Source organism: Sinohyriopsis cumingii, chromosome 6, assembly GCF_028554795.1.
Source record: "Sinohyriopsis cumingii isolate HCF-2022 chromosome 6, ASM2855479v2, whole genome shotgun sequence".
Taxonomy (NCBI): Eukaryota; Metazoa; Mollusca; class Bivalvia; order Unionida; family Unionidae; genus Sinohyriopsis; species Sinohyriopsis cumingii.
Window position 1 is genome coordinate 33,154,578 of NC_142966.1, and position 25,098 is coordinate 33,179,675.

A 25,098-nucleotide genomic window follows, 5' to 3' on the forward strand; every position below is an offset into this window, starting at 1 on the left:
TTATGCCCAGTTTTTAATAAAACCAGTCAGCATGCATTTGCGAAGCAGAGATTCAATGCCAGACTGACCCCTGTGGAAGCCCTGAGGCCCTTAGGCAGTCGAAATTGTGGGGCACCCCTCGCAAGTTATTTCCTTAAAGGCAAAATCTGACGTTAAAAGAAGCACGCATTCAAGACTGTTGTCAGACCAGTGCATTCGAGGATCTTAAAGTTATTCGGCACAATCGATTTGTTTGGACGTTAGGGTTACTACTATGGCCGTAATCCGTTATAATTACCACATACCTGCAACGATATAAATACGGGTACGAATCCTCGTTGAATAGTAACTTTCTAGAAGATTGTATTTAATTTTTATTCAAGATTGTTAATTGCACAGAATATATTTTGGTACCGACAGGTTTTGATTAGGAGACTTAGTGTCTATTAAGAGCGTAAAATTACATAATATCTATAAATATATGCATTTTTAGGTATTGACAATTATTAATAATAATCGTAATAATAAGAATTAATTTGCCTTTGAATTAATTTCTCATTGGCTAATGGGGTGTGAACAAATCTAGAAGAATTCAGTAACGTCCAGCTGTTTTGGCTAGGTTATATGAAGTTGCAATTTCAAGTAGTACGATTCGTCACGCGGAGTATATAGTGAACTATATACGCAATAGAAGGCGTATATAAGGAAAGAGCTGAGCAATCAGATTCATTCCCATTTGGGAGCGATCTTTATTTCTTCAATTCCTATTGTATTTCTGAAGACGTGCTTTTTGTTGTACTTAGATATTGTTAGAGACGAAACACATTTGTTTTGACTGTTTCGTTGAAATAGAAAATGCTCATTATTTGAACTATAATATTATTATGGAACTGTTGTGAATTATTCAAAGGAGTTCTTGACGACGCCATCTTCATATAAAAAAAAAAACTATTGCTCGATGGTGTTGTACAGAAAATTCGAAAATACTAATTAAAAGTAACGTAATGTTTGTAAATAAAAATAGTGCACATTTAATGCAAACATATTTATTCAACAAAAGAGGGCCAGGAATCTGTCGGTGTTGCAGCAAGGTGGCGAAAACTACAATAATCAAGTATCTGGCACGTGTCAGCGATGTTTTGTTGGTATAACGTTATTAGCAACTTGATATCTGCTCTTTCTTTGGTGAATATGGGTTAATCAAAGTTCCTGCGACAGTGGCAGATTTCTGGTTGTTGATTTTAGAATACATATTTTGAGAAGCTCTTGTTCTTTTGTTTTTCTGTAAAGATTACGTGACTTTGATTTATATTTTCGATTTGTTTTCTTACAACATTGGAAATGGTTCATTGTTCACGTAACTCGTCTACTGGACCTCTGATGACATTGACATGTAGATTGCGAGATTTGTGTAGTCATTTGACTAACAATTGAAATGGCGAGGTTTCTAGGTCATATTTCATCAACGCTGTAGTTTCGTCTCGTCGTTAGACAAAACAAATGGTATACTCACAATTTCTAAGAAAATAAATCACATTCCTATCGATTTCATGCAGGTGTATCTAGAGGAAAAGTCGTTCAAATCTGCAAGACCAGTTAGTAAGTGGCTACCCTATGCCGACACCGCATAATGGCGGTGAATTCCAACTTTTCGATAGTCATGTGATTCTGACTTTACACCCAACATAAATGTCCAAATATAAACAAATGGGGTGGGTAGGATCATTGGGATTATGAGTAACCATTACATTTTATGTTCTCGGCACAAAACGAAATGATAAAAAATGAATTTCAATATTCAAGCTAAGTAGTATGCGGTAATTAGAGTTATCGATCTGATAATTGTGTTATGAGTCTATGCCCTTAAAGTAATTAACAGATAAGAGTTAGAAGCAACAGACCTTGTAAAATTCAACAAATAATTTATTACCTTTAAATACAAAGTGAAAATTAAAAACAAGGAAGGTATGGTAATGCGAATGAAATCCCAAATCATCGATACAATTACAGACCCATGTCCTAAGATTAAAAGTTCTGAATAGACGTTAGTGAAATCCAAATTAAGTCCGACGCTGTAGGTATTGATGTTCATCTCGTTGCCCGTATCGTGATGTTTTACAAACAGTCTTTTGTTGAGCACGGTATTATAATTGCAGGTCTGAATTCACTCTAAGTCGAAGTGAATGTCCCTGTCCAAATATTATTTTATAGTAGTGCTCTGTATTTTCCAGAGTAAAAAATCACCGAAGTATATATTTTGAACAAATAAATTCTATCCCAAATGATCTTTTGGACATAACAACAATACAAAATTGATTCTGCTTGATCATAAAGCACAATTGAATAATCTTTCCAGTGACAAAATTATATAGTCTTCCATTTGACGTTAGGTCACAATTTACATTAGCTGAGAAAAGAAAGAATTTACGTAATAGAAACGAACTTTCTACAAGGTTCTTAATCTATACAAAATGAAATGCTAGCTATGATTAGAAATTCTGTTTTAAAAATTATAATATATAACTTGGACTATGTCAGGTACGCATAGTAAATTGTAAGGGAATTCCAATAACTTGGACCCAGACCCAAATAAACATGTTTACTTATATTAATTATGATCCTGATATTAAATCCATACACACGGATCATAGTTTACTATGCATTAGTTATTTATAAAATAACATAAACAAAATCAATATATCAAGTTAAGTAGAAAATAAACTTGATTTAAGGCAAGGTTATTTCCAATATACAAACTTACAATTGAATGAAATATAATGAAAGAAAAAAGTTAAATAAAACAAAGAAACAATGGAAATTAAATATACAAAACAATTAAAAATATATGAGATTCAATATTTTAACTTTTAAATTAACAACGATCACGTAAGACATCTATTATTAGTCACGAAAGATCTTCAGCGAGACATTTGAAATGTGGCGAGAAATGAAAAGTTCAGTCGCAGATAATTTTACTATAATCTTTGGATGCATTACATAGCTTTCAGAATGATTTAGTTAATGCTTGTCCAGTAATATTGCAACCTTTCATAGGTGCTAATTGAATATGTGTATATCTTTATTTCCGTCATCTTGAGTGCGAGTGCTTAGAGAGGTCCCCTTATAAATAGTCAAACGTCTTCATAAGACTGAATACCCAGAACGATTCTGATACTTGACCAGGGAAAGAAGGTTTCAAGGAAAAAATAGAAACCTTGATCTCCTATTTCCTCGATTGTCGCACAAGCCAACTGATCCATAAAGCCAGAGCCGAACCTTTCTAAGATAACGTGACCCAAAGTTGTATATGACATTGTTTATTAAACAAAACCAATAACATTGCTGCATTCTGTGTTGGTCTAGCATTCCATTACCTACTCGCCACAAATCTTTTCCAGTTTCGCAGTAGGTTAAAATATGTAGTCCTATCAATGCTTGTAACTGTTATTCGGTTAACACAGGTAAAATACAAATAAAAATGAGCAGTATCATAAACATATTTTGCAACGATGGAGGCGCATTTAGGACAAAGTGTTGCACTCACGGACCCGAATTTTAGTTTTACAGCGACGATTTCAAATGCATTGTTTTAAAATACATCAAACAATGTCCTGAGTCACTTTGCTACCCTGCATATACTATGTGTGTGTTTGCATAGACAATTATAAAATGGGATTAAAATTATCACGGAGACTTGGGACCTTGATCTCCCTTGTTTATGATTCTGAATCACTTTGCTTACCAGAGGGCAATGAACGCAGACGCCAGCACTTTTGATTTGTAAACAAATTATGCACACTCGCGTAGTAGGCGCTTTACGTTGTGGTTGTTTAAATTTGTTTCTGAATGAAGTAAAGGAAATTTTCCTGGACGGCCACATACCAGCTGCTTTGGCACATTCCTCGTTAACCTTTTGATGCAATGTTTCGGATTTAGGCTAGTTATACAAGAGACGCAGAAAGGGTCTTTACAAATAACATGCAAGTGTCAAAGCATATACTGTCTTCTTTTGCTGGTTATAAGAATGGCAAAAATATACTTACAGTTTTACATCCTGGTATTCCTCAAAATGTACTTTCTTAGTTCTGCAAATCCGAATTACATGAGCCACGTCATAGGTTCTCAATCTTGATTACACATTTCAAAATTGTAGTGTAATTTCGAATATAAGTGTAATTAAATCCTCCTTACTGCACTCAAAATGAACTAAGCATTACGTTTCATAACGTCTTTTTGATAATTGCAGTTGAATGACTTCATATGTTATGATACTAGAATTTCAAACATTCAATGACAGAAACAGAAACATATTTGTAGATGTCAACACCTTCTCCCTAGCTTATTCAATCCGATGTATTTCATGTGGAATTGTCCCATATAAATCCAGCCCATAATCACGAACTTTCGCAGAATGAAATTGAACTCTTGTTGCAATGCACCTTCATTCACAATATGACACCAGATTTCAGTTTTAACTAGACACGCTATTTTCTTTCGAAAGGTATGTCGAGCGCGCGACTAAGTTCAAATTTATCTGGGTGGAGTTATGTACTCAGTGATACTGTTGTTGTTGTGTAATATTGTATCTTCGCTTGTGTATTTAGTTTGTAATACGGCATACATTCAGTTACTTTGTTTCTTGTAGTGTATTTTGTTAACATAGTTAAGCAATAGGTAGAATACAAAATGAGGATCTAATAAAAAGGTTACTGCATTTATGGGAAATTATGAACTCTTTTTGTCGTATGGATATACTGCACTCCCAAGGTCGTGCAGTATTTCCATTCGAGAAACTCGTTCATAATTTCCCATAAAACTGCAGTAACCTATAATTATTTTGTTAAGTTTGACTCTGGAGACATTATGTGTTTTGCACAGTGAAGTGCACTAGGTGCATATTAGAAAGTCTTTGAACTACAGCACGTCCACAAATATACTATTTGTGTCTGCTATGCAGATGTATGTAAGCGTATACGCGTATGTGTGTGTGTGTGTGTGTGTGTGTCTGTCTGTGTGTGTGTGTGTGTATGAGAGAGAGAGAGAGAGAGAGAGAGAGAGAGAGAGAGAGAGAGAGAGAGAGAGAGAGAGTTGGGTTTGGTGGGCGATGATTCAACGGTAGCAACCCAAAATTTCGACTTCACTGCCTTTTTGTTTCTGATTGAACATTTAAATTCACTTCTGACCACTTTTAGATTAATAATTAGAATATTACTACCCGGAGGTTCCCATATATCATTAAAGATGTACGACGTGACCATAACCCACAACGTCAGAGGACTCTCTCTCTCTCTGCGCACTTCACGGAGCCGACAAGTTACTTTGACAGTTATATTTATACTTTTATTCATTTGTTCATTGTTTGAATCCCTTTTTCACAGATGTATCTAGGAGAGTTGTTATCCTTCAATGTAGACCAAATGGAATCATCCAACGCTGATTTTCGAAATGAACAGCTGAAAATAACATTTGGCATCAACGTTTATGAGAGAATTAAACATTTCTTCGTTGGTATAAACACATATTGGTTTCTTTTGTTTGACAAGGTGATAATTTGAAGATTGTCATTAGGAAGTTTCATTGACGAAAATCAGCCTGTGCAAGGATTTCTCAAATTTTTAATCATAACAGTAAAAGATTGTTTAAGTTTGACATTGGTTAAAATTCAAAGTGCACAGAACAAAAATCGTGGAAGAACTATACATTTAAAGACTAATGATGTTTTATTGTTGTTTGTTTTTCTCGTTTGTCTAAATGCATGCAGTATAAGACGTAAAGAGCAAACGTTCATCTCAACCACCGAGCCCAATTTTGTATTCATCGTCCATGTTCACAATCGCCTATGTGGAATTGTATCAGCCAATCAGATGAAATCTTATATCTTCGCGTTTGGAGACTGAGCAGTGTGGATGATTGTGTATCGAACGATGTGATTCGCTCGCAGATTTTTTTGAAAGCTGCATTTCCATTGGCTAAATATTAGGTCACCATTACATGACCCTTAGGCGGTCGTTGTGAGATCTTCAGGTAGGACAGCGGCGATCTGACGTTGTGTGAGGCTCCATAGCTCAGTTGGTTAGAGCGCCAGTCTAGTAAACTGGAGGTCGAGGGTTCGAATCCCACTGGAGCCTCTTAAGTATATTTTTATGATTTTTTTTAATATGTTTACTGCGGCATCATCTTTCTCCATTCACATTTTTCACAAGGAAAGTTGTTTTGCAAAATATTTAATATCATTTAGTAAAATACAACGAATCAGTTTTTATGGTCAAACATATAGTCCTCTATGGAAAAATCCGCCATTTTGGTTTCCCAGTATTATCCGCCCATGGAACAACATGTTTACTTCATAGATGGAGGGTAAGCCTTTTACTTTGTAATGATTTTTGTTGGTAAGAATGTAATCTATTTCAACGTTATTTTTTTGTTTTGGCAAATATAGTACAGCTCATCGAACAAGTCTTTTAATGATATTTTTAAGGCACACGGAGGAGGTCACAACTGACATTCCTTTCTTTTAAGGGGTTTCTAAAAGTAGTAAAACAATTGTATTCAACCATACCAATGGAAAAGACACAATTGTCAAGAATGATGTTACGGCCTGTATGGTAAGTCATATTATGTGAAATAGTGGTGTGTGATTGACATTGTTTATTCACTTAACAGCGATTTACTAGTTTATTATGCTGCCAGCAACATCATCAAATATAAGATTTACTCGATCGACGATGTTATGTTAATTATCCAATGGTCTACGTGTCGTCCTTCACCGTCTGTATAATTATCAACTTCTAACACGCCGATGTCGGCTTGATTCCATCCAAGCCCAGTCTTGATCGACGATGCTCAAACGTCTATGCGGTACCCCAATGTGGCTGTTTCAAACGCCAAGCTTAGCTTTGACAAGTGGACGGTAGTTGCGATCTTAGAATCTCTTTTGTGATTCTATTTACACTACGCTGAATTTCAGCACTGATTGTCTTGCTTTTATTAGCGCCATCTGGAAATTCAACGACCTATCATTCAGACGCAGAGATTCCTTAGCGGCCCGTATGTTTTTTCCATTAAAAAGCAAGATAATTGTGGCTGGTAAAATACCAAATAAAAGATTAGACCAAGTGGCTTCGGCACCAGTTATATTTCAAGTGGATGCCCGCTCGACGACGTCATCGGAATGGGGAAATATAACATCAAATTTCGGTCTCATTGTCGATACCGACACCATGATGGTCGTACTTGGAGTTCTGTTAGTACGTATGAAATTACTTGGGTTGCGGAATCTATTATATTGTAACAGGCTTCACCGGAGTTGCCAGATGATAGTGGAGGGAGGCCTTTTCGTTCAGGACATCATCATTAAATATAACTCACTCGTCATTTTCTTTCATTACCTGCTTTTTATTGTTAAGTTCTCGATAAATCAATAGCATTCATCTTCTGGAGAAACTGTTTTCATTTTTAATAGCAATTTTCCTCTATTTTCGTATTCGCTGGTGGACGATGTGATAGCGCCTTGATAGTTTTTCATGCAAAATCCTCTTCATTAAAATTCTGCATGGCCGTAGTTAACTGAGAGTCATGCGGGGGCTGGGGTAAAATCTCTGCATGCCTCAGTCGGGGCTTCTGCTCGCGTCGTCGGCTCTGGAGCTTGGATTTATTTCGACATGTCAGCTGTGGCGCATCGGATGGCTCCAACTTCGTCTGCGTGGTCGGTCCCATTGCCACGGGAATTCCCTTCGTTGGCTTGTTCAGTGGGATAATTGTTTATTTGAATCCCGAGGTAACATTATCACGGGTTGATTGACGAGATTGTAATTGTTGTTTAACAGCATCACGCTCCTGTAAATATTGCTGTAGCGTCGCCAAGCGCTAATGCGATATTTGTTCAATTCATCTCTGATATTTCCAAAATGCGTCTTTAACTATTTTACTGAATATATTTTATGATATAATTTGTCCTTTTTGAGCAGTCTTATAAACCAGGTTAAGTAACAGCTCAATCTTACTAGATCCGGACGGATTTATGATTATCGCGCGAATACTAGCTGGCAAGGCCTTAAAGACGTGATGATTTTGTCTTTGAAAAGTCAACCTTGTTGAGCTCTGGCATAAATACCTTCGACAATGAATGGGACAGATATTCTAGCACAAATATATCCGTAGGTTTATTTTGTTTACGATGCGGAACTCGCACTAATACACTGTACTCGCATGTAGTCACAATTAAAAATAAACGGCGCTCATTGACCGAGATATGTACTCGATGTAGCGCAAAAATTATTACGTGATGTCAAGTAAAATTACACATGGCGACGATATCGCATCCACATTGGTGGGTCCAGCGATTACATTGCTTCCGTGGTCGAAATACCCAGGACAGAAATATTTGTCAGAGTATAATTACTGTGGCTGTGGTACTCTAATGGGTTGGATCTGTATGATTTTCCGACATGTAGTGATATTTCAGTGAACGGAATGGACGCAACACATGATATCGTCATGACCTCGCTTAAAGGCATCATGACGGAGAAATAAATGCGGTTATGAAACGTAACGATGTTAGCATTCGAAAGACACACGCTGGTGTTTATCGCGATCAAACCATTGCTAAACGATTTAACTGTACACTCAAGGAATGATTATTCGGACATCAATCTGCCACGAAATGCCGATGCGAGAACGCGAGATATGCATGCAATCAAAATAAGGTTTCAAGAAAGTCCTTATAAAAATTAAATAGCATAGCTGATGTAGAAGAAGAATCCCAGGCTCATATAACGGTCTCATGAATTTTTATTATTTCTTGCACATGTGTCCTTAGTGATAAGAAGCGCAAGATATGATCATGATGCACATGTCGAAAACAAATAAATAAATGGAGTCCTCTTTTGCATTTAAAATACTCCAGTAAATCTACACGTATCCAATCTTTAAAAGACATCTACAATTTTGGCATGGCATATGGAAGTCATTTATATCTGACGTGTGTGCAACATCAATTGGCTGATCCACATAGCTCATTAAGAATCAAATTTATTTCCTTGAAAAGCTTAAACAGGACCTTTTAAGAATAATTCTATGATGAAAATAAGTATCTGTCATGTCATGGATGTTCTAGCCATATCTTTGCTCACCAACACTGCTTAAACAGCATGATAGAGAAATATTAGCATGAAAAAGATGTTGTCTACCAAATCAATTGTATTATTATGCTATGTGAATACCTTACTTGTAATTTTGTAGGTACAGGACACAAGTGCTGTTTCAAAGAAAGACTCAAGATGGAGATAACATTATGCTTTCAGCATGAATATTTGGTTGATAAGACATCAAAATTGAATGAGTTTTGTTAACATGGTTCATCATTGTGCACACCATTGAGGCCAGGGTGAAATATTTAATAAAGATAACAACCGGTTTGCACTGCAGTAAATACAAATATTGAGATTTGAGTAGAGATTGCCATTCGAAGTCATACTTTGATCAACAAGGTTACGTTGTTACTTATTTTTGACCTGATTTATTCATTTAGTTTTGATTGTGAAATTCTGAGTATGATAATCGGATCCAAATTAATTAAAAACACCGTATACGATTACAAGAGGGTAAGTATATCTCGTCTGGCACCTGGACGACCATATTTCAAATGTAGAAGAAATAATTAGGACAAACAGAAGACGTAAACCGAGTGTTATCACTTACTTTCCAGTTTGTACTGATATCACACGAGATCTGTGAAATATGTCACCTGGCGAACGCCGCTGTTGTTAACATCACTAATAAAAACTGGGTGTTACAGTTATAATCGCTAGAGTAAACCTTTAAAACAGTTTATGCTCAGTGTGGAAATTGCAACAGGAGATGTTTAATTGTGTAACTATTCGTTCAAGACATATACACTTGCCACTGAATTGTGGGTAGATAAGGTATTTTTTAAAACAATATATAATCGTTTCTCATGTATTAAAATCTTATGGTAGTAAACCATGTCCCAGATCATATATAAAGTTTTGAGAAATTTGCAACATGCAATAAATGAAAATTTGGTATACATATGCATAATTTGTTAATGTAATTAGATGAACTTTGTAGGTCTAAATGTGTATGCACTATGTATGTAATAGACACAATAAATTATGTTTAAAGTTGATTCGATGCTAACAGATGGGATATAATTTTATCGCTATTTACATTCGATAAATAAATTTACTTGATTTAAAATATAGATTGTTTAAGTTTAACATGTCATGTTTGAACTGCAGTTAGCTTTACGATCAGATGGACGAAGAGACTAAAGGGGATAATAGTAGTGACGTGTGGGCACTGTGGGGTCATTTGGAAATTAATATTAGCCGTAAACCTGTACGAGGATGGTACCTGGTGGTAATATCATAATTATTTCGGCTCCATATGTTTAACATGAGGATTGTACAATGGATAGACACAATTATACTTACACATACAAACACATACTATCAAAAGAAAAGGGGTTGAACGAATCTTAAAGTTTTTGTTGTAAATATATACGTCCAAGGTAATGTTGCGCATTTCATAAATTTATAGTGAAACTAACAAGCTTTTACATCGTCATCGAAAGTGGAATACTTTATTTCGTGTCCTACCCAGGAAAATGTAGACTCCTTAGAAAGGGATGAATAATTCCAGCTTGCCAGAAAATATAATCTTTCTGAGGCAAAGACTCCTTTAAGAAAGCAAGAAATAACAAATATCTAATACTTGCTTTGAAAGTATGTTTCGGATAAAATTGGTTTGTATTTGATTACTGAGTCTTCCTATGGCTCGAACTTAAAAGTTATAGAATTGTATTTAAAAAACAAGAATGAAATAGAGTTAATAAAGCTTGAGCTTCAAGAGAGACAAATGCAATTTGAGAAAGAGAAAGAAGAGAAGCATTTGCAGTTACAGAAATACGAAAAACAAATGCAATTAGAAAAAGACGAGTTAGAGACAAATGCAATTGGACATTTATCAATGCACAGTAACAATATTAATGCGCACATGGCATAACCCAGCGACCTTGGAAATTCATCGCGCGCTCGTCATTAGTTTAAAAAACAATATAAGTTTTTGTATATTTAAAAGCGAAATTCGGAGTCGCATTGTAAATGAATGAGCATTCAAACAACTTTTCCAGTTGGTTTATTTTTCGGTCGATTGAACTCAATTCTGCGTTTGATGGAATGCATTTATTAGCCGGGACAATTGCGTATGATGTAAATGGGAGTCGAGCATCGGATTTACTGGGCAACTAAAAGCCGTATTTGAGCTCTGTCCTTGATTGTTTGTAAAGATAATATGGGCAAAAATAAGAATCCTTTAATTTGAAATTACTAAAACGGTATAATGGAATATCAAATTTTCATCTCATTTTGAATGCGGTAAGGAGAACGTGACTTCCGTTGGAAATCTAGTCGAAATTAAAGTACAATTTTGCGATGTTTATCAAGTTTCGGATCACATGACACGGGTCATGTCATGCAGGTTTACAAAACTAAGAAAATGTACATTTTGAGGAGATTCGAGATTAAAAAGTGTTAGTATATTTATTGGAAAGCTTATTACCACGTAAAGAAAACATGTTTATGCCCTGTCATTTGCATGCTCTTTGTTGCAATGACCCAAGCTATGTGTATGCCCTGTATGGCTTCTATCGCTGGGTCAACATTGTATCAAAAGGTTAAACGGTTTAATTGCCAACCAGATGTTGTGTAATAGTCCGTTTAGCCAGTGGATATAGGACTGTTTCGACCAAAATATTCAGTTTTAATTTTCTCGAATTTAGTGGTTTAACTGACATGTACGTACCTGATAGTTATGCGACAGCCCATGGCCTCAGTATGTGTTGTTATGCTATTTGTATAGACCCTGGTCATAGGCCGTTCTGTTTGTGAAAATGTACGCACATTTGTCCTAAATAAGTGTTTAAATGATCAGAATGATATTATCAATACTGCACTTCTCATATTTGTCGTGGGTATTGCGAATATTATGTTTAGTCATTTCCTTTTCTGACAGTTTCCTTGGTGACAGAGTAAACTCGTGTCACATCTTTAAATTTTATAATACCTAGTTTCAATTTACGAAACAGCTTTCTTAGTTTGACCAGGAACCAATCAGTTAAACCAAAAGCTAAATCGTCTGCTACATGAGCTTACATTGTATTCAAAGTAGTTGCTAATACATGATATATGATACAGAACGTTTTGAATGAAGATTCGATATTTCTGCAGAACGCTTTTAATGAAGATTCGGTATTTCTGCAGAACGTTGTAAATGAAGATTCGGTATCTTTGCAGGAAGTTGTTAATGAAGATTCGGTATGTCTTCAGAACGTTGTTGATGAAGATTCGGTGTTGCTGCAGAATGTTGTTAATGAAGATTCGGTATTTCTGCAGAATGTTGTTAACGAAGAATCGGTAATTCTGCAGAACGTTTTTAATGAAGATTCTGTATTTCTGCAGAACGTTGTTAATGAAGATTCGGTATTTCTACAGAACGTTGTAAATGAAGATTCGGTATTTCCTCAGAATGCTGTTAATGAAGATTTGGTATTTCTTTAGAATGTTGTTACTGAAGATTCGGTATTTCTGCAGAACGTTGTTGATGAAGATTCGGTGTCTTTGCAGAACGTTGTTAATGAAGATTCGATATGTCTTCAGAACGTTGTTGATGAAGATTCGGTGTTGCTGCAGAACGTTGTTTATGAAGATTCGGTATTTCTGCAGAACGTGGTTAATAAATATTCGGTATTTCTGCAGAACGTTTTCAATGAAGATTCTGTATTTCTGCAGAACGTTGTTAATGAAGATTCAGTATTTCTGCAGAACGTTGTTAATGAAGATTCGGTATGTCTTCAGAACGTTGTTAATGAAGATTCGGTATTTCTACAGAAAGTTGTAAATGAAGATTCGGTATTTCTTAAGAACGTTGTTAATGAAGATTCGGTATTTCTGCAGAACGTTGTTAATGAAGATTCGGTATTTCTGCAGAACGTTGTTAGTGAAGATTCCCTATGTCTTCAGAACGTTGTTGATGAAGATTCGGTGTTGCTGCAGAACGTTGTTAATGAAGATTCGGTATTTCTGCAGAACGTGGTGAATAAATATTCGGTATTTCTGCAGAACGTTTTCAATGAAGATTCTGTATTTCTGCAGAACGTTGTTAATGAAGATTGAGTATTTCTGCAGAACGTTGTTAATGAAGTTTCGGTATGTCTTCAGAACGTTGTTAATGAAGATTCGGTATTTCTAGAGAACGTTGTAAATGAAGATTCGGTATTTCTTCAGAAAGTTGTAAATGAAGATTCGGTATTTCTTAAGAACGTTGTTAATGAAGATTCGGTATTTCTTCAGAACATTGTTAATGAAAATTCGGTATTTCTACAGACTGCTTTTGATTTTCAAAACAAAAAGAATAATCAAAGAAAACATTGATTATTAGTCACGAAAGATGAACAAACAGTTGAACTGCAGAAAGAAATTAAGGAAGTTCGGTGTATAACTTTATTATTAATCATTGGATGAATTATACAGCTTTCAGAATGAACTTCTCAATGTTTACCAATAATAAACATTTTCAACTGACAGTATGTATATCTTTATATTTTGAGTACGAATTTAATATATGTGCTACGAGAAGTTGCCGAATTAACAAAGCTCTTGATAAAATCAAATAGCTCTTGATAAAACCAAGAGAACGATTCGGACACCTAATAAAACCAAATACCCAGAACAATTCGTACACCGACTATGACATGAGAGATTCAAGGAGATAACAGAAACCTCGTCCTCTTTTCTACAAGGTCGATGCACAAGCCATTTGAGCCATAAAGCCGCAACATTGCCTTACTAAACATAATGTGTCCCAATGTTGTGCATGAGATTTATTATTAAGCACAACCAATAGGCTTATTGCAATCTGTGTTGGTCCAGCATTCCGTTACCTGCTCACCACAAATCCTTTTTAGTCCCGCGGTGGGATAAATATGAAGTTTAATCAATGCTTGTAAATGTACGTCGATAAAAAAGAAATTCTGCTGGTCAACATAGATAAGACGAAAATAAAAAAGAACATTATTGTAAATGTATTTTAGAACGATGGAAAAGATATTCCGTCAAAGTGGTACGTTCATGGAAAATCTCGGTGCACAATTGTTTGAGTAGCAGACGACTTGATAAGAAGGTTAAACTTTACAAGGGCGATTTTAGATCCATTGATTAAAACATTCATCGAGATCCTGAATCACTTTTCGACCTGTAGACAATGTGTGTGTGTGTGTGTGTGTGTGCTGAAAATGGGATGAAAATCATCATAGAGAATCGGAACCTAGAACTTCGTTTTTTTAAAAAGAAATAAGATCCTGAGTCACTTCTATCCTGAAGACAGTGTGTGTGTATGTGTGTGTGTGTGTCTGTGGTGTGTATGTGTGTGTATGTTCGAAAAGGGATTAAAATCATAAAGACGACTTACAACCTTGATCTCCATAGGCTGATCTAGTTTCTGAACAAATATATTATTGGAAATCGAACACTCGGATCTGCAAAAATATTAGTGACTCCAGTGGGAGTCGAACCCACGACCTCAAGTTTACAAGACTGGCTCTCTAAGCTGAGGTATGGAGCCATTGTCGTTTAATGTTACTTTTAAGTCAACCGAGGTATGGAGCCGCAGTTGTTTCACAGAAATGTTGAGCCAAAAACTGTTTTAAGAGCTATTTACAGACCGTACTATTCGCAAACTTGCAAAGCATATCTGAATTTGACTCTCATTTATATATTCATGATGAATCTTGTCTATTCAAGATGCCAAAATCCGTACTCTGCCTCCATGGTTATGATTGCAGATGTACAATGTTATACATCAAGACGATGGTATTAGGGTTGACGAATACAATTGTTTCGAAGAGTACCATTCAGAAAGAATAAACAATTTGGAACTAAGGTGGTTTACCATTTTTTCCCCCAGACCATCTAATCATCGCAGCTAAGTTATGCTACTTCCCATTCTTGCGGCCACGGCCGTGATGCAGCTAAAATTTATAACGATGGTTTCTCGCTCACTGAAGGCATCCTAATTTTCATCAAACAATAACGTGACATTATTATACAAATTGTTTTAATTTCTCAAATAGCTTTTCCTTTTGAATAACTCTTGAACAGTGTAAACCAACTGTTATATACGTTCTAATTTATACATGTACATGGTTGCCCGCACATAGCTCTAGACATGTTTTGGCTTACAATTTGAATATCGGAGAGGAACATATTGCCCCAACCCCTCCGAAAATTGTTCTGATGTCGCCCCTGTACACGTTTACTTAATATATAGATTACATAAGGCCTTTTAGTATGAGTCAACTTTGCAATATCTTTATTCATGTATTCGTTGTGATATAGCGATATAGGGATAACAATACATTACATGCACCATATGTTGTATCGTGTCGCAGTAACAACAATATATTATTGTTCTCTATACTTATCAACGCATCATTGTATTTCTACTTACAAAAGCGTTCGTTTTCAAAGTCTCTGAATATAGACGTTTGTTTTTGGTAGTATTGAGAAGTACTTCAAATGATTTATTAGCTGACAGATTTCACTATCCAGTGGACAATACACAATCAGTATTACATATAAATAGGATTCGAAATGGGCAGAGCTTGAAAAGTAGTGATTGCTAAGTTTTAGCGATGCAGTGGCAAATTATTACAAAAAATTAGAACATCTACATTTTTAAAAACGTGTATGGCTCCATAGCTCAGTTGATTAGAGCGCCAGTCTAGTAAACTTTAGGTCGAGGGTTCGAATCCCTCTGGAGCCTCTCTATTTTTCAGTTTTGGAAGAACCTGCATGGAATCACTTGTTAATAGCCGTGGGTCGCAGATTCGTTACGTCCCACATCAAAAATGTGCAAATCAGACTAAATGAAATAGTTTTGTACAAGTGCCGATAAGGAGAACATGTTAGCTAAATCATGGAACCATTACGCATTTCGTTACGTGACCTGTTGGGTATTCAGTACAGGGATTTGCACGATGTTCACAAGCATTGACACGAAATTAAACGCTGTTTGACATGTTTAAATTAGAGACATGTATGTGCGACATACGTCACCCGAGATAATTATTCATAATATATTACCCATTCAATTGTAACAAGGGGTTTGATTGGATCATTTCCGTTCAGCGGCATCGAATTAGATATAAAACGTTTCACGTAACTAAACATGCCAAAGGTTGACGTGGAAAGAAGCGGATCAATAATTCTTGGCAAACGAAGATGGTATGGCATGCATCCTTTTGCGCCTTGATTTCAGATATCGAGTGTTCCAATCTTTGTGGCTGAAATTTACCTCATTGCTATGTATACATGTATTAGAGCTTAAAGGCACTTCCGCACAACAATACCTGTATGATGTCAGTCTAAAGTAATGTTATCTCCTCGCTGTTGAGAACAATGCATTAAAACTAGTCGACGTCCATTGTTTTGGTTTTATGTAACGAATTCGGTCATTTCACCGTGTCTTTTAGCCAGGCGACTTTAAATAGGGACATTAGAAAGATTACATCGTAATTAATTGTGTGAGAAATGCATAAATTACATTACCGTAATTAACAACAGGCCATAGTATTAGCTGCCACTAAAACAAACAATTGTTGTTTACATTGAAACACTGAAAGTAAACACAAACATGCCAATCGGATTAAAATCATATCTCCACTGTCCAACATGAATATCTCATAGCTACCGCTTAGGGGTCATCTTCTGATGACCTTTGAATTAGCAAATGGAAATGCAGCTTTCTGAAATCTGAAAGTGATTAAAAACGTTCGTCACGCATTGGTACTGTTCAGTTATTCTGTTCAGTCTAAAAAACGCGAAGATATAAGACTTTATCTGACTGACTGATAACAGTGGCGAGTATGGTAATACCATTTGTTGCGACTGGTCATACAAAGGAACAAAAAGAAGCAAAACCAACACGCTTTTTATACTTAACAAATAATTTAATTACTAGAGTTATAAATGAAAATGTGAGAGGAACTTACATTATTATGATGTGAATCCAAAGGAATCGTGAGGAGTTATATTAAAGTCCAAAAGAATGAAAAGTTCCGTATCAATTTTAGAAACGGAAATGTATAATATTATACAGTACTCCAAAAATTGAACAATTTCTATTCCCACCGAACAGTCCCAGCAAATGTTTTATCCTCTCAGATAATATCTAACTACAACATAAAACACGTATGCAGACTTGATGTTACAACATAAACACAAGAAATAAGAATGACTCTAAGGTAAGAATGAATCTGATTGGTCAGTTCTCACTTTATTACGACTATATGTCAGAATGTACCCTAAGTGACCTATGTTACTACTCAATCTAATATTTCAAAATACCTATTCATGTGACCGAACTAAAAATTGACTCAGTTCTTCAAGGATACCACGTGACCGATCTGTCCGATGTGATTTTAAAATGACTAGTCTCGCAAACAGATTTAATAATAATTTTATTATTGGTAACTGTCAACACATACGCAAACATCTATTTGTAGATCCTGTTCAATTATGAACTCCTTAATATTTTGGAATAGAACCAATGCACGTAAAAAGTCAGATTTAGGTAATCATTACAATTTATAGTCATCAATAAAAGTTACAAATAAAAGACAATATGCTAGGAGTTACACAAAACATAACCATAACACATCAGAACATAACTTCTACTCCGGCGCTGTCAGATCGTCACATGGGGCAGTGAAGATACGATTTTAATCGGATTTATTCAAATGCATTCTGTTTAAACGACCCTTGCACATGTATTTGTAAAGTTACTCACCTCTAATATCAATGATTGCAATAATTTGAATGGACGACGACATTTGTGCTAAGACATATAGATCAGGTTGTTTGAAACAGCTTGGAAATGTTCTGGACTTGTTCAGCATTTACTGAATTTATTTGAGCTAACATGCAATATTGGTTTCCAGTGTTTATTAAATACTTATTAGTAAATACTACAATATAATGACAGCAATTCATTGATGTTAGAAATATTTACAATGCATATTTAAAATCCTATGACACAAACAAATGGTGCAATAGTCAATATGTATACATACCGTCAAAATTCTAGAGTTTCAAGAATTCTTCCTTTCATGTGTCCTTCCTTTGTACAAGTGTTCTTAAATAATAAATGAATCAGGGTGATATCGGCTCACTCCTTAATGACTCTACGCAATCGTTTTCACTTAGTTTGTGACTATATAGGTAGTTGTCAATTTCAGCTTTTCATGAAACATGATTAACTAAAAGTTTAAACAGTAGATCTTCCAAATTGGTGGGATCTAGACATATGATACTTTCATCGAAGCATTATTAGGAGCTGAAAGAGTGTTTACATTAGGAACCTGTTGTTATGAAAAGTTCAGTGAATGTATTAGTCGAAAGAATCAGTGCTAATTGATATACTTAAGTATATTCTGAGATAACATAGCATTATTCTCAATGCTATATTACTAGGGGCAGAACATAGATTAAAGGCTGAATAACGATAATGGTTACCTATGACACACACTGCTTGCAACGTATATGTTGATGTGGTTTCACCGTCAATAGCACAGTTTATAATATTTTGGAATTGACGGCTCCATAGCTCAATTGGTTAGAGCGCCAGTCTCGTAAACTGGAGGTCGAGAGTTCGATTCCCTCTAGAGCCAATGTTTTTAAACTTTAAATAATCAAATCGTATCTTTTTCTTATGCGTTATAGTGGGAAAAGACAAACTGATGATAACTCTGATCTTTCAATGTTTGTTAACTTTTTATAGCGTATATATATTGTTTTCTCTTCTGCCTGCATAGTTATAAGTGTCATGTTTTTATATATATGAGCGGGCGATTTATCCACCGCACTAGGAAAATAGTATCTGACAATGAATTCGAGTCGCATCCGTGCTGTACGTGCAGTTAGCCCAAATTCCAACGCCAATGGTAGACCAGCTAGCAATCAACAAAACGTCTCGAGTAATAATGAAAATAGTGTATAAGCCCCTCGCAGCATTGGTATAGAATTTCTAATAGGGGACTATCTGTTTATGAAGTCTAGCCGAGAGGTGTGAATTTTTACGAGTTGAATCGACCAAATAAAGAACCAGTATGTGGCAGTTATCACTATGACTATACCCTCAAACACTGAGATTTTTATTGTGTCCATGATTCATTTGTCTGCGTACATTCTCAACGTAGAAATATATATATAAAGTTAAGCGAAAACAGAGTGGAGCTTTTATCTCCAGTTTAATATATATACTACCCTGGAAAGCTCAACTCATCATATATATTTAGGTGAGACAGTTTGCAAATTAGGTTTTCAAGTAGTTTATAAGCCAAACACACACTTTATGAAATGTAGATACAGGCGGCTCCATAGCTCAGTTGGTTAGAGCGCCAGTCTAGTAAACTGGAGGTCGAGGGTTCGAATCCCACTGGAGCCTCGCTTTTGTTGTATTTTTGGAAGAACCTGAAAATCTGACAGCTACCGCTATTGGTTATCTTCTGAATGGGTCGCAGATTCGTTACGTCCCACTTACAAATTTTGCATATGTAACTAAATGAAATAGTGTTTTGTACAAGTACCGATAAGGAGAACATTTTAGCAAGATCAATGAACCATTACACATTTCCTTATGTGACCTGCTAGGTATTCAATGCAGCGATTTGCGCAATGTCCACAATCACTGACACAAAATTAAACGCTGTTTGATATCATTTAAATCAAGGACATTTATGTGCGACATATGCTGTTATGTACGTATCTCATACAAAGCAGCAAAAAGAAGCAAAGCCGACAAGTTTTGTTAAACTTAACAAATAATTTAATTGTCAAAGTTATAAATGTAAATGTGAGAGGAACTTACATTGGTATGATGTGAATGCAAAGTAATTGTGAAAGAGTTATATTAAAGTCCAAAAGAATGAAAAGCTCCGTATCAATTTTAGAAACGGAAATGTATTGGTCTGCCAATAATCATGCCATTGTCAAAATGGCGTCGTATAGAACACATTTGAATTATTCACAATAGTTCCAGAATAATATTATACTCCAAAAAATTGAACAATTTCTATTTCCAATGAACAGTCCCAGCAAATGCTGTATCCTCTCAAATAATATCTAAGTACAACATAAAACACGTATGCAGACTTGATGTTACAACATAAACACAAAAAATATGAATTACTCTAAGGTAAAAATGAATCTGATTGGTCAGTTCTCACTTTATTACGACTATATGTCAGAATGTACCCTAAGTTACATATCTTACTACTCAATCTAATATTTCAAAATACCTATTCATGTGATTTTAATCGAATTTAATCAAATGCATTCTGTTGAAACGACCCTTGCACATTTATTTGTAAAGTTACTCACCTGTGACCGCAATGATTGCAATAGCTTGAATGGACGACGACATTTGTGCTAAGACATATAGATCAGGTTGTTTGAAATAGCTTGGAAATGTTCTGGACTTGTTCAGCATTTACTGAATTTATCTGAGCAAACCTACAATATTGGTTTACCAGTGTTTATTAAATACTTATTAGTAAATACTACCATATAATGCCGGTAAATTATTGAAGTTAGAAATATTTACAATGCATATTTAAAATCTTATAACACAAACAAATGGTGCAATAATCAATATGTATACATACCGTCAAAATTCTAGAGTTTCAAGAACTCTTCCTTTCAGGTTTCCTTCCTTTGTGCAAGTGTTCTTAAATAATAAATGAATAATCAGGGTGATATTGGTTTACTCCTTAACGACTCTACGCAATCGTTTTCACTTAGTGTGTGACTATATAGGTAGTTGTCAATTTCAGCTTTTCATGAGACATGAATAACGAAAATTTTAAACGGCAAGATCTTCCAAATTGATGGTATCTCGGCATAGGATATTTTCATTGAAGCTTTATTAGGAGCTGAAGGGGTGTTTACATTAAGAAATGGATGTTATGAAAAGTTCATGAATGTATTCGTCGAACGAATCAGTGCTAATTGTTATACTTAAGTATATATTGAGATAACATAGCATTATTCTCAAGTGTTATATTACATGGGGCAGAACATAAATTAAAGGCTGAATAACGATAATGGTTACCTATGACATACACTGCTTGCAACGTATATGCTGCAGTGGTTTCAACGTTAATAGCACCTTTTATAAAGTTGAGGAATTGACGGCTCCATAGCTCAGTTGGTTAGAGCGCCAGTCTCGTAAATTGGAGGTCGAGAGTTCGATTCCCTCTGGAGCCAATGTTTTTCAACTTTAAATAATCAAATCATCCTCAGTTTTAGAGATCTCGATGGCTTCTAAACGCACTGGGTATAGATACAACAAACCGAATCACGCGATTGAAAATCTTGACAAATTTTTGACAGAATGTTTTTTTTATAAACATAATGCTTTTGTGGCTTTGTGCTTGATGTATCCTTAATGTTTCAACTATCAGGTTTCAGTTACAAGAACGGGGTGACAGCTTCAGTTATCATTTACTTCATAAATAAACTAACTTAATAGGATGCATCTTTAGGAATATTTCATTTAAGACGATGTACATTGCTAGTAAAGCCTTGTTGAATATAAAGATAAATTAATATTAACAATTTCGTCATGCATGAGACATACAAAGTCAGTAAAATTTCAAACAACAAGATCTTTCCGATCGATGGTATCAAAGTCCAGGATACTGGTATTATATATTTCGTGTGATCTGAAAATAGCGAAGATGCAACCGGTAAAAAGGTGAATTAATATATTCGTTAATACATTGAGTGTTCACGTGTATGCTTAAGTCCATGTGTATTAAGAGAACACTGCATTATTCTCAATAATGTATTAACTGCAGAAAATAGCGTATTATTAGTTCAATTGATAAGTGTTACCCATGTCAGGCAAAGATTGCTGCTTAGTTCACTGTAAAGTTAACACGTCAGTAATACACTTTATGATCAATAATTTAAGGTGGCTCCATAGCTCAGATGGTTAGAGCGTCGGTCTCGTAAAATGGAGGTCGAAATTTGAATCCCTCTGGAGCCATTGTTTTATGCTTTTGAATGATCAAACCGTTTTAATTGTGTCGGCATCTCGATGGATGCTAACTACACCGTGTGGAGATGCATCACTCCATTTATAATCGTGACTAACGACTAAAGTTTTATAGAATACTATTTTATCTTCGTCTAAAGTGGGGTCAATCATCTGTTGCCGAATCACACATTAAATAATGGCATAAAGCTCGTCTTGTAGCTGGGTGGATAATTAACGGACATGTAATCCCCTGAAATGCGGAAAATCCCTTTCACTTGAAATCTTGAACGACCTAATTTTATTTTGTATACTGCTGTTTCTAATATCTCATTCTTTTTGTGACCTTCAAAACCCTGTGATTAGAATTATTCTCTTATCTTTTTTTTAACATCCAAAACACGAACATCATTCAACAATCAGAACCACGTTCACAATGGTCAAATGAGCAAGGTGAAAACAAAGAAGTGTTATTTACCTAAGTGAAGAAATAATATTTCATAAAAATATACGGGGCCAAATTTCAGTGTCATCTGTTCCCTCGGAACTCTAAGATCCTTTTATGATCCATACAAATCCTCTGAAAGGTTCAATGATGGTTCACATTCAAGCCAAGACCGTGTCCTTTATACAACTTCAAAGAACGGATTTTCTCCAATAAAAGTCAGGTCTTCTGTATGTAAGACCTTTGATCGTTTGATGCTATTTCGATTTTGTTCATATATGATTGCTAACATTGAAGTCGGCAATAGATTGTGTCAGACAAAGTACATGCCTAAATACCGACTTTGGGTTTGAAACTATCGTTGATGTATCACAAAGTCCTTGGCATAGTTTCTCCGTGATATTTTTCCCTCATTCCATAATTTTGATACACATTAAAATAAGACATACATGTAACCATATTTAAGGCCATTTGTGTCAAGATGTTAGCTAGATTTTCTAGCAAAGATAGTGAGTTATTCTTGGGGACTTTTTAAGGGAATGGTATAATCACGACATTACATAACTACCGAAAACAAGAATAAACAGCGATATGATCAAACCATAACAAAACGATTTGCAGCTTAAACTGAACGTGGAGGAAATAAAAAAATATTTATTAGATTAGGTGTATAATAATAGCAAACATTATGACGTTAACACTATCATTAGCTTTACACAAAGAATTTCACAATGGGTACATTCACGACTATTAAAATCAGACAAAACTTTTCTTCCCAAAGGAATATTTGTGCAATCAGTCAGTTGTACAGTTAATTAATTATCGAAGAAAGAATTCGTTTGTATGTCGTAGAATAAAATGAGTTATCATGTTAAACAGAAAAGGATATTGAAAACGAATGACTACCCTATAAGGATGCATAATCTATACATAATACAGACATGCAGACGGGTCTAAATTATAATTATGTTCAACTGGTGTTAATGGAGTAGGTAAATTAAATTGATATTTAACAGATTATAGCTTGCTATTAAATCATTTGCATGTGGTTTGAACTTTCACGACAATAATATTGTACAAACATCACTTGGTATCCTGTTTCTATATGGGTCAGCCGAAGCTGAGGGCGCCAGAACCTGACAATGTCATATAGGGGACACGTTCGAAAATATATGGAACCTTTGGATGCCTTGGTATTGAACTGAGTATTAACTTTAAAAGGAAAATCAATATTTTATTTATATTTCAAGTTTGCTTTCATCAGCAACCTCCATTGATCATATGAGATTTTGTACACTTGTATATATATATATATATATATATATATATATATATATATATATATATATATATATATATGTCTTTCTTTCTCTTTCGTAATTTCTTTCTTTATTTTCTTCCTTGTTTCTTTCTTTTTTTCTTTCTTTCTTTGTGTCCTGGTTACCAAACAATGGGTCGGAGTACGAAACTCCTGGTGGCATCTCTTTCTGTATATACTATTTTATATTTTGATGTTCGAGCTTTCTCTTAATGTCGCTCATCCTAATTTTTCTAAATGTTTTTACCTTTCTTATTCCCGTTCTAGGACAGGTAATTATCCTATGTAATAAATATTTTCATTCAAAATATGTATTCCTTGGACTGTTTTTACTTCTTATTGACAAAGATGATTTCCTTTCGCGTTTTACAAATCAGCTTATTTTTATAAAGCGGACGGTTTTGTGCAGTATTCGATAGCACATGGCCCTTAGTGATAACGCCAGCTGTATACATAAGCCGATGTTGACTGGTTGTTTTGAAATAGCATGGGAATGTTTTGCATTGATCCGTTTGTAGTGAAGTAATGAAAACAATGGAGTGCAGGCATTTTATGTCTATTATAAATAAATACAGTGTATGGTTTCCGTTGTGCTCATTTCAATTTATGTAGCCAAATAGATGATTGAATAATACAAATCGTACACAGAATTTAAAGATTCTAGAATTTTAAAGGACTCTTTGTTAATATATCCTTATTTGGCACACGTGTTCTAAAACTATAAACCAAAGATCACGGGAATATTGACTCAATCGCTGTATGACTTTACTGAATTGTTTTCAAATATTTTGTTTTGGCAGAATGATAATCTATATTCACGGAGTGTATACTTTGTGTTGGGTAATGCAATGTGCGAAGAAGCGCTGGAAGAGTCATTAAAACCCTATTCATAAGAATGCGCGACGTTGAAAGCGACTCATTATAAAATAGGTGCTAGTTATGGGCAATCTCCACCCATTCCTCACAACCCCAAGCATCTCGTGCCCATTATTCGATCATATCAAGTACAGCTAATCTCACGTATGGTTTTGCTGCATTATCTTGATTTAGTTACACGCCTGAGTTCACACAGACGAGACAAGACATATATTTCTCTCATCATGGATACGTGAAACGTGCCGTTCATTGTATTGTATCCACACGAGTGTATTGCTACAAAAATAGTATATTTTGCAGCTGAGAGTCTGTGCTAAAGACGTTGGTGTATTGATATACATATTTTGAAATTATGATTGGATCAGCA

General features: G+C 35.1%; 6 non-coding genes across 6 annotated transcripts; 5 read left to right on the forward strand and 1 right to left on the reverse strand.

Moving 5' to 3' along the window:
- Positions 1 to 6,033: 6,033 nt before the first annotated feature.
- Trnat-agu (transfer RNA threonine (anticodon AGU)) lies at positions 6,034 to 6,107 on the forward strand. Its single transcript has one exon. It is a non-coding gene; the product is annotated as a tRNA-Thr (tRNA).
- An 8,441-nt stretch (positions 6,108 to 14,548) lies between these two features.
- On the reverse strand, positions 14,549 to 14,619 carry Trnat-ugu (transfer RNA threonine (anticodon UGU)). Its single transcript has one exon. It is a non-coding gene; the product is annotated as a tRNA-Thr (tRNA).
- Positions 14,620 to 15,745: 1,126 nt separating this feature from the next.
- Positions 15,746 to 15,819, forward strand: Trnat-agu (transfer RNA threonine (anticodon AGU)). Its single transcript has one exon. It is a non-coding gene; the product is annotated as a tRNA-Thr (tRNA).
- A 2,831-nt stretch (positions 15,820 to 18,650) lies between these two features.
- Trnat-cgu (transfer RNA threonine (anticodon CGU)) lies at positions 18,651 to 18,724 on the forward strand. The gene has a single exon. It is a non-coding gene; the product is annotated as a tRNA-Thr (tRNA).
- A 702-nt stretch (positions 18,725 to 19,426) lies between these two features.
- On the forward strand, positions 19,427 to 19,500 carry Trnat-agu (transfer RNA threonine (anticodon AGU)). Its single transcript has one exon. It is a non-coding gene; the product is annotated as a tRNA-Thr (tRNA).
- A 1,746-nt stretch (positions 19,501 to 21,246) lies between these two features.
- Positions 21,247 to 21,320, forward strand: Trnat-cgu (transfer RNA threonine (anticodon CGU)). The gene has a single exon. It is a non-coding gene; the product is annotated as a tRNA-Thr (tRNA).
- Positions 21,321 to 25,098: the final 3,778 nt, after the last annotated feature.